This window comes from Protopterus annectens, chromosome 13.part0 (genome assembly GCF_019279795.1).
Source record: "Protopterus annectens isolate FY-2018-M chromosome 13.part0, PAN1.0, whole genome shotgun sequence".
Taxonomy (NCBI): domain Eukaryota; kingdom Metazoa; phylum Chordata; order Ceratodontiformes; family Protopteridae; genus Protopterus; species Protopterus annectens.
The window spans coordinates 1,169,490,624-1,169,500,623 of record NC_056747.1 but is presented as its reverse complement, the minus strand read 5'-3'; positions in this window follow the sequence as shown (position 1 = coordinate 1,169,500,623).

Below are 10,000 nucleotides of genomic sequence, written 5' to 3'. Positions count from 1 at the left end.
GGTGTCCCAGGCTGTGTCCTACATGAGCTCAAAAATGAACTAACCCCTCACCTAAACACACTGTTCAAAGTCAGCCTCTCCACAGGCTACGTGCCCATAGAGTGGCGCACAGCAATGGTTATTCCACTCCACAAAGGTGGAGCCACAACAGACCCCGGGAACTATCGCCCTATAAACCTGACTTGCTTGGTCTGCAAGGCTATGGAGTGCATCATCATGGATCTCATTAATAGAGACATTGGGAACCTCCAAACATTGGACCTACCCAGTTCGGCTTTGTTAAGGGCAGATCATGCCTCCTAATCCTGGTGGACTTTGAGACTGTTATCAAGGCTATAGACAAGGTAAAGGTGGTCTACACAGCCTACCTAGACCTCGCAAAGGCCTTCGACACCAGTCCCCATTCTGGTATTATAGACAAGCTCATCAGCCTGAACATAAACCCTACATCATGAGATGGGTTGTCAACTGGCTCACTGACAGAACCCACATGATAAGAGTTGCGGGAGCTAGGTCTGACTCTAAACTGGTTACAAGTGGTGTTCCCCAGGGCTCAGTCCTAGGACCCCTCCTATTCGGCATATACTTCTCAGAGGTGCAGGCAAGCACAGGAGGACTATGGCTGACCAAGTTCACAGATGACTGCAAACTAGGGGCTATAATTGACTCTCCGACTGACACAGACATCCTCCAAAAGGGTCTCACTGTGACAGATACCTGGTGTCAAAACCAACGTCTCAAGCTAAATGCCAAAAAGTGCATAGTCATCCCCTTTGGAAAAAAAACAAAGTACCCACAAACTACCACATAGGTTGTAGCCCCCTAAATATGAAAGATGTAATAAGGGATCTGGGGACCCAAGTAGATAGTAATCTCTCCTTTGATAATCACATTGCCAAAGTGGTTAGAAAATCCTTCTATGTGGCCCACCTAATCACAAAAGGGTTTGCATCCAGTTCAAAAGAGGTCATTGTGCCCCTCTATGCATCACTCATCAGACCCATCATACAGTACAATGCCCCATTTGGGATGTACCTTTGAAGACACCTGCAACAGCTGGAAAGACCACAGAAGTACCTCACCAAGAGGATCACTGGCCTAAAACAGATGCCCTATACAGCTCAACTGAAGAAACTCCAGTTGTACTTGGTTGCATACTGCCTACTCATAGGTGATCTCTGCCTGACATACAAGGCCATGTCCAATCTAGAATTGATGGACATGCTCCACATAAAGAAAACCATATCCTCTCGAGCCACACACTCTAGGGATTTAAACCTCACCACAACAATAAATAGGACGTGCTGGAGGGAAAGATTCCTATCCCAGAGAATTCCCATGCTCTGAAACAGGATACCAGTCTACGTTAGGCGAAGCTCCTTGCTAGCACTCTTCAAGAGAAACCTTGACAGATGGATGGGAAACCGAAAGTTTCCCCCAGGGATCACTTAAATGGCTCTGCTGGACAGAGACACAGGGAACTAATCTAAGGGGATGGCGAAAGCCAATACATTCTGGCTCTGCTGGACAGAGGCACAGGGAACTAATCTAAGGGGGCAGCAAAAGTCAATACATTCCATCTAGGCTTATAAATGCCTTTGGGCAGATAGCCTAGTACCTATCTATGAACCAATGAAATATCAAAGAATGGCAGAGATCTAGCTACTTAGGCACTAGATGTTTGGTCCTTCACCACCACAATCTGACATTTTGTATTATATTGTATTTCCATTGTTAGTCTTGTGTTTAACTTCTGCTTAGTATGCAGAATACAGCAATGGCCAAGAATGTCACTTGACTAAGAAGTTATTACATCAAAAGTAAAATCTCGCTCAGTTTTCCTAAATGAGAAAGTTTTTGTTTTGTCACTGGAGTTATGAGTCCCCTTAATTAAACTCATCTTCAGTAAAATAAATGGGGACAGATTCCAAAAGAGCTGCTCTTCTGTATAAGTCTACTCTGATTCCAAAAGACCTGCTGTCAGTGTAAGTGACTTACTTTAGTGTAAGGCCTGTCTATAAACAGAGTTGCTATAAAGACCAGATTCCAAACACCTGCTCTCAGCCTGCCCTAAGTATAATTGAGCACTTACACTCAGAACAAGTATTTTGGAATTGGGCTGTGATGTAAAAATAAAGTTGTGCATGTGTCTATATATCTGAAATCACCAGCTAAGTGCATTCTATAGCTTATAGTTATGAACATATGATTTTAAGAAATTTGCTATAGTATTTAATTTGGTTGTAGAGATACTGTCTGTTATTGCTAGGTACCACCAGTACTCTTACATAGCTTTTTGTTTCTTTGCTTTTTGCCACCCAGTTTCCAACAAATGTATATTTTCCATTTTTCTAGGCTGACAAATTCATTGTCAGATACAGTTGTAGAAGGTCTAATTATTATTACCCATCCTGACAGTAACAAACTCAGTAAGCAGAATAAAAACTAGAATGAATCAATGATCAAAATGAAGTACAAATACACATAAAGTCACAGTTTAAAAATGATAAAACCATTATCATTTTTAAACTGTATTCATTTTGACTTCTTTATTGAAAGAATTTTTTGATCATTATTAATTGTCGCTCTCCATACTAATCCTGCATCTGCTGTCCATCCTGACAGTAAGTTTTGTATAAAGTTAAACTATTTTTGAATGCTTTAGCAAGCATTTTTACAGTAGAGTTAACCTTAGCCTTGTGATTAGTTGGTTAAATATGAAGGCTTCATATGCTTTTTTTTCTTTTGATGTTATAATTTAATTTTTTTGTAACAATTTATAACACCGAAAAGAAAAGGGTTATTGCAGAATTTTCTGGTATATTTAGGCTTCATTGCAATGACTGACCCCTGCTTTCTCAAAAGCTTGCACGGTGTGCATGATTAGTGTAAGAGGTAATATTGCCAATATGGAGCCCGAGCGATCCACGTACATGCTCGTTAAACGTGCGTGAACACTCTAGCATTAGTGCTGCACGTTCCCAACCCCCATATGCAAATTACCCCATTTGCAGGTGAAAAACATGCAAATGAGGTAAATCTGCCATCCAGGAAGCAGGAATCAGGGTGTGCAGGACTAGCACAATATGCAGAAATCCAAAATGGGGACATGACAGCTCCAAATAAAGACTGCATATCATTGAGGAAGCATGCCAATGGCCTAGTATAAGGCCATTGGCATTGCAAACAATGCAAAATGTACAAAATACAACTTTTATTATATGTCTGCCAATCACGGCTGGTGAAGCATAGGGCAGTGGTGCGCAAATGGGATCGGTGGGGAAATAAGAAAATAAACCTAAAAAAAGCAGTCTAACTAAAATCAGTATTCTGCCATGCAAGTCAATGGCAGACAAAAGGCAACCTGGCCAGTGAATAGTGGTTGCTAAGGAGGGAGGCGCAGTGTAACACATGTAACTATGCATTAGCAGGCAATCCTATGCAAATGAGGGGAAGGATAGTGAATCCCAGTTTCCCCCAGCATATGAGGCAGGTCCCAACAGTGTAAGAGTATGAATAGGCATGTGCAAGACTAGGAGGTAGGTGACATAATGGGTGGGTGTGTCAGGCATACTGTCAGCGGATTGGGGCCCTGTGGCTCGGGGTTGCACCCGACTTAGCACAATGAAGCTAGGGGGTGTGTCTAAACCTGCCCAGCACTCTTTACAAAGTGTAAGCAGGATTTGCAGTAAGAAAAAAGAAATTAAACCAGGAAACAGCAGCAGTGTACACATCCGAGTACTCTGTTTGTGTGGCGCAGCCCCAGGCCCAAACAGAAGGGCAATGGGAAGGGAAATCAGCAGTAGGAAGGTAATCAAGGAGAACTAGCATAGCTGGCAGGTGCAATGTATCAGAAGCAGCCAGTTACACAGGCAGCAGCCCAGCCCAGAACACTATTATAAACTAAGCAAACACCTTCCCCACTGGTTCTTCCTATACTCTACACCACCGGTGTATACAACCAGGGAAATTTTAACAAACAAACCAAAAAATGTGAAGGGCTGCAGCAGGCAACATAGAACAACATGTGTAAGAGGCTGAGGGTGGTGAGGATGTGCATGCTGACGAACAACCCACAGTGAGGAGACGGAGAAGAGTGTACAAATCCAGGGTAACCTACCAGGGGCTACATGAGCTGGAGATAGTGGAGCACTATAGGGTGGACAGAGACCTCCTACAGCAAATAGTTGAGCTGTGCTGGCCACACCTGACACACCAAACCGAATGAGGGGAACCCATCCTAGTTGATTCCAAGGTATGTGTAGGCCTAGGTATACTTGCCACAGGTACCTCCCACTGCACAACTGGGGATAACATGGGGATCTCATAGGCATCAGCATCCAGAGTATTCCACCTGTTCCTGGATGCCATGTAAGCACATGCCAGTGAGCATGTATATTTTCTCGACACCCGTGAGGTGTTGACCAGCAATATGCATCTCTTCCACCAAATAGCAGAATACCCTGGGGTAGTGGGTTTTATAGACTGCACACACATATGCATCAAAGCACCACCCGGTGAGCATGGTAGGGCTTACATCAACTGCAGGGTCACCCCCTCCATCAACTGCCAGGTCATATGTGATGCCCAGGGCATATAATAAATGTGTGTGCTGGCTGCCCTGGAAGCTATGACAATTCCCACATATGGCATCTGACGCAGCTGTACCAGAGATTTGCCAATGGGGACATCCCCTATGGTCACCTAGTGGGGGATGCTGGGTACACACACCTGAACAACAACGCCATAATGAGGCACACGCACAGGCCAGATATATAATAGAGCATGTGTTTGGGATGCTGAGGTCATGGTTCCAGTGTCTGGACACATCCAGTGGAGCCTTGCAGTATTCACCAACTACATGTACCCAAATTGTTATGGTATGTGCTATGCTACACAATATGATCCTGTGGAAACAGCTGCAGCAAGAACAGCATGGGGCAGGGCCACACAGCCCCCCACCAATGCCAAGGCCTGCACAGGCACAGAGTGACCCAGAGGTGGAAGAATCTGAGCCTGCCCCAGTAGGCAGAAGGAGGCGTGCCCAGTATGCCCTGGCCTTGGTATAGAGGCAACGCATAGCACATGCACTGCCACAGTAGGGCCCCAGGGAATGACACCTCTCTCCGACTCACACATACAGTAAAAGGAATGCCAAACATGACACCACCTGTGCTCAACCATGTATGGGGAGTGTACTATGTGCATCCGACATAGGCAGCCCTCCAGCACCATCCACAATCTGGCACACCCACAAGGTAAGTCAATCAACCTACCAATTGCCAAATGGAGTAGAATGTTGTCAGAAAAATATGTATTAATGTGTGTATTAGTAATATGCTTAGTGCATTTATAGCTTGAAAAGGGTTAACACATTTATTCTATTTCATACTGCATAAATCTGTACAAACTGCAGATGCTTTCTGACCTTGTATTGTTAGCTAAAATCTTGCTTGTGCCTTGGAAATTTACTGAGAAGCAGATGATTCCTGCTTATGTTAGGAAAATAATGAATAGAACAATACTACTTGTATGAAGCTTAGACAAGAAGTTCCGTTTGTGCTGTGAGAAAATACACAGCTGTAGAAGCTATAGATAATTAGGACAAAGCCTGTTTGAAAATATAAACTGCAATCAGCATTTGCTTGTATCTGAGTTAGAAGAGTACCTTGAAATGTAACACTGTACAATAAAAGCCTGTAAACGAATTAGTGCCCACCAAGGCCAGGTTGTTTTTCTCAAAAGTTTCTCACAAATCTAGTCATGTCAGCAGAAAATCTGAGTAACATCTGCTGTAGAACAATACTGAAAGTTGTGTTTGATTACGTCAGCCATAGAAGGCCATGTCTTGTAAAACAGTATAAGAATAAGCATACTTCCTGTTATTAGTTAGACAAATCCTTGTATTTGCATGTTTTTGTCTCCTTGCAGCAAGTAATTAAATATGCCTTAACTGAACCTTACGTGTATTGGTCTTTGAAGTTTTTTCCTTTGACAAATGTGTTGTCACCTGTGGCTATGGTATGGATGTGAGCATGCAAGGGAACTGGGTGGCTGAATGTTACAGCAGCAGACAGTAGACACCCATAGTGGCACCCTGACATGTGTAACACATACTGAAGTCACCATAGTAGCCAGTACTACACAGGGTACCAAAAACCACTGCAGGAAATGTGCCATAAATGCATACTGCTGTAGTAGTATTAAAGTAGCTAGGTAGGTGTCCTAACCCCAGACGTGGCAACTGTGTGTATGTGTGTTAGTGTGTCTGTCTGTCTCTAACTATGTAAAGAGCAATGCTTTTTAGGGTAGCCACACTCCTTACAATACCTAAACTTGACCTTGGCAAGGCTGCTGATGTCACCTACCTAGGAATACACCTCTGGGAAGGTAGTAGCCCAGTAATCTCCATAGTGCGTCTTGTAACTGCGTATCACTGGATTGTGATTTAGAACTGTGTCAGGGTTCCATCCCCACCCATGCCAGTTCTGGATGTTTTGTGTGTGTCCATGTCTGTACACAGAGCAATGCAATATATGTTAGTCACCTGCAGTACATTTCAAATGGCCCACTTTGGCAATCCAGCTGATATCATTCTTCATGAAAGACAGCTTTGGGAAAGAGTTCCCTAGTATTCCCCATGGTGCGTCCTATAACAACTCCATCCTGTAGTGTGGTATAGACCTCTGTTAGGGATTCTATACCCACACATGTCAGTCATGGATGTTTTGTGTGTGTCTCACTGTCTGTGTAGAGAGCAATGCGTTTTAGGGTAGTCACCCGCAGTACAGTTCAAATGGCCTACTTTGGCAATCCTGCTGATGTCATTCATTGTGGAATACAACCTTGGGGAAGGAGTACTTCAGTAATGTGTGTGGCGCGTACTATAACTGCGTAGTGCTGAGGTGTAATAAACTAGCTGAGTAGGGGCTCTACTCCCAGACATGACAGGTGTGCATGTGTATGTGTGTGTTCGCACCTTGTATCCTGTGTAGAGGTGGTTGTGAGCATGTGACACCCGTGTCCAATGTGGAGTGGGTTTTGCATATGTCTTATATGGCAGCCCTACTATATAGCGCAATGTCCACCGTACAGGGATAACAGATGTGAAATAGCTGAGAGGCTGGGGAGCAAAGCCATACTCATACATGTGACATCAAGGCCAGGCAATCACATTTAGCAACCCCAGTATTACCCAGAGCACACTCTCAACGCATGTCTCATATGCACACACATGCCTAGGCAACAGCCAATATGTGGGTAGTACACTGCATATTGGCCACTGATAGTAACCATGGAATGATAGCAGTGGGCTACAGAGGGCATGTCCCCTGTCCATCTGTCCAATATGCATGTACATGCTGACAGTGCATCTCCCCCATTGGGGAACATGGGGGAGGTGCACTGTCAACATATACGTGCATATTGGGCATGTCCCCTGTCCATCTGTCCAATATGCACATACATGCTTTGCACCTCCCCATGTTCCCCAATGGACACCTGCACCACCTGTGGTGCCATCACATGTGTCCCACAACAGACACACCATGCCTGACAACATGCCCTGTATGGACAGTTGCCACTGACACCAGGGAATGCTGTCAGCATGCTATCAATGTAGGTGCAGGTAAACCTGGTGCCCATTACCAGACCCCACCACAGGGGGCAAGACTGGCACATATGATGGCAATCTGTGTTCACAACATGGGCCAGACACCCCAGGTTCAGTTCCACATGTCACTGTACATGCACGTGGGAGGTGTACACATCCCAGACACTGTCCATGTCATGGGGTAAGGAACACATACATGGCAAGCGATGCACAGCATTGGCCACACACAATAGTCACCAAGGTGACTGGATGGGGGATACAATACCCACCTGTGTAGGCAAGAGTGGACACTACAGCCCTGAAACACAATGCAGACCATTGTCATCTGGCCTGATGCCAAGGTATACCCATCGCCTACCCTTGTATAGCCTGCTTCCGCAGTCGACCACCACACACCCATGCAGACATGCACCCATGCATGTCAGTACTGGCACCCTGTGTATTAGTCTGTGTGTTCTATGGTGTGTATGTCCACAGCCACACTCACTACAACCCACATGCACATACAGGAGCATGCTGTCAGATGTCAGACACCTCCTCATACCCTTTGCTCATACAACCTCCGTATGACCCCGTGTGGTGCATATGGTACTTGCACAGTGATGTGTTGTGGCAATCCTGCTACTGATGAGTTGTACCCCTGGCCCTGCCAAGTGTGTCAATGTGCACGTGCCCCTGTGAGAGTGTGGCTGTGTTGATGCTTGCACCTGTTCATGGTCATAGGCATGTGTACATCACCTACCATATAGGTACCGTATCCCTGTTGCAGATGTTACGCACCATCACAGATATGTCCTGAGGGCTCCACAACAGGTAACCCATGTGGCGCATCCAAAAACTGCATCGAACTGCGAATGCAGTACATAGTTGTCAGGGGTTTGATACCCTGTGCTGGTAGGTGTGTGACACAAAGAAGCTGCTGTTTTACTCCCCCACCCCTCCCTGACATGTCGTTGCCTCTGTCTGCCTCTCCCACTCCCACTCTGGTGGATGTGGAGACCTACACCAGCTTTGCTTAGGCAGAAGCATGTGTATTTTAAGTGATGCTCATGATGAGCTGATGGCCTCTGCATGAATTGCAGCCCTCCCCTAGTTGATTATATGTGGAACAGCTGTGGTAACATTCCCATAGCCAATTGCATAGGAACATCATGTTGATGTTGGCCCTTGTCATTCACTGTGAACAGGAATTAGTGCTGTTGGTTGGCAACCAGCATCTGCGATGGATTGGGAATTTACCTTCAACAACATACACTGTGGAAACAGGGCAACACACAGGAGGGGGATGTGCCTGCCCTGCTTACAGACTGTAAGTGCTGCTATACTGCATGTGGCATACTGTTGGTTTAACAGTGTTTGTGTGTGGATATGTCTTTCCTACATGTCTCCATACCTGCCATGTCAGTTCCATTTTTATGTTGAATCCCCACCTGCAGGGTCATCTGCAGACAGGGCAGTGCGATGTGCCATTGGTTCCATGTGTTACCAACGGAGCATCTATCTGTGGACTGCAGGCGGTAGTGTGAGGATTACAGTCTATAGATGGTGAAAGCCATGACAGTTACTGGCGTCTTATCCCTCATAGGACATATGTTGCCACAAACCCTGTTACAACAGTAAATGTATGAGGTTATCACAGAAACATGTCATTATTGGCCCTGTGTACGTGCTGTCAGCCATAACGCTTCCAACCTGTGTACATATGTCATGCATGACATGGTGCGTATGTGCTGTACACTATAATTAGTGTCATCATATCTGCTAACAAGCCATTGAGATATCAGACTGCCCCACATATTATGTACAGTAGGGGTTATATTTGATGACATAACCTGGACATTCTGTGGATGTTTGTACAGTCCTACGTGTGTGTGGGCATCAGTGTTACAGACAGCAGGTATCAATAACTTCTACAGGAGAACCACACTCTCAGGGCAGCTACATATGTGTAGGAGGTTCAGGAACTACAGAGTGTGAGTAGAGCCGTGTTATGCTTTGTATAGTACTGGTGTTACAGGGTGTGTGTGTACATACTACTTTAACTTGGAATGCAGTCTATCTGCATAGCCCTCAACTGTGGGCCTATCCTCTTGGTGGCCAGAGATGTGCCTAACATGTGTTGTCTGTCCACCACAAAGGTCCTGTGTCTGATATCCCACTGGTAGTATGTGTGTGTTGTGTGCTATCAGTACATGACCTACATATCAAGCTTTGCACATATGACATGCTGTGTGTGTGTGGGGGGTGTTCCATAGTGGGCTGTGAGTATATCACACTGCCATTGCTGCCATCAGACCACGTCTGTTGTATCCCCCACATATATGGTGGGGCTGGGGCCATATATGTGTGGGCATCGCCTACACAATACGTGTGTGCTCTTATGCACTC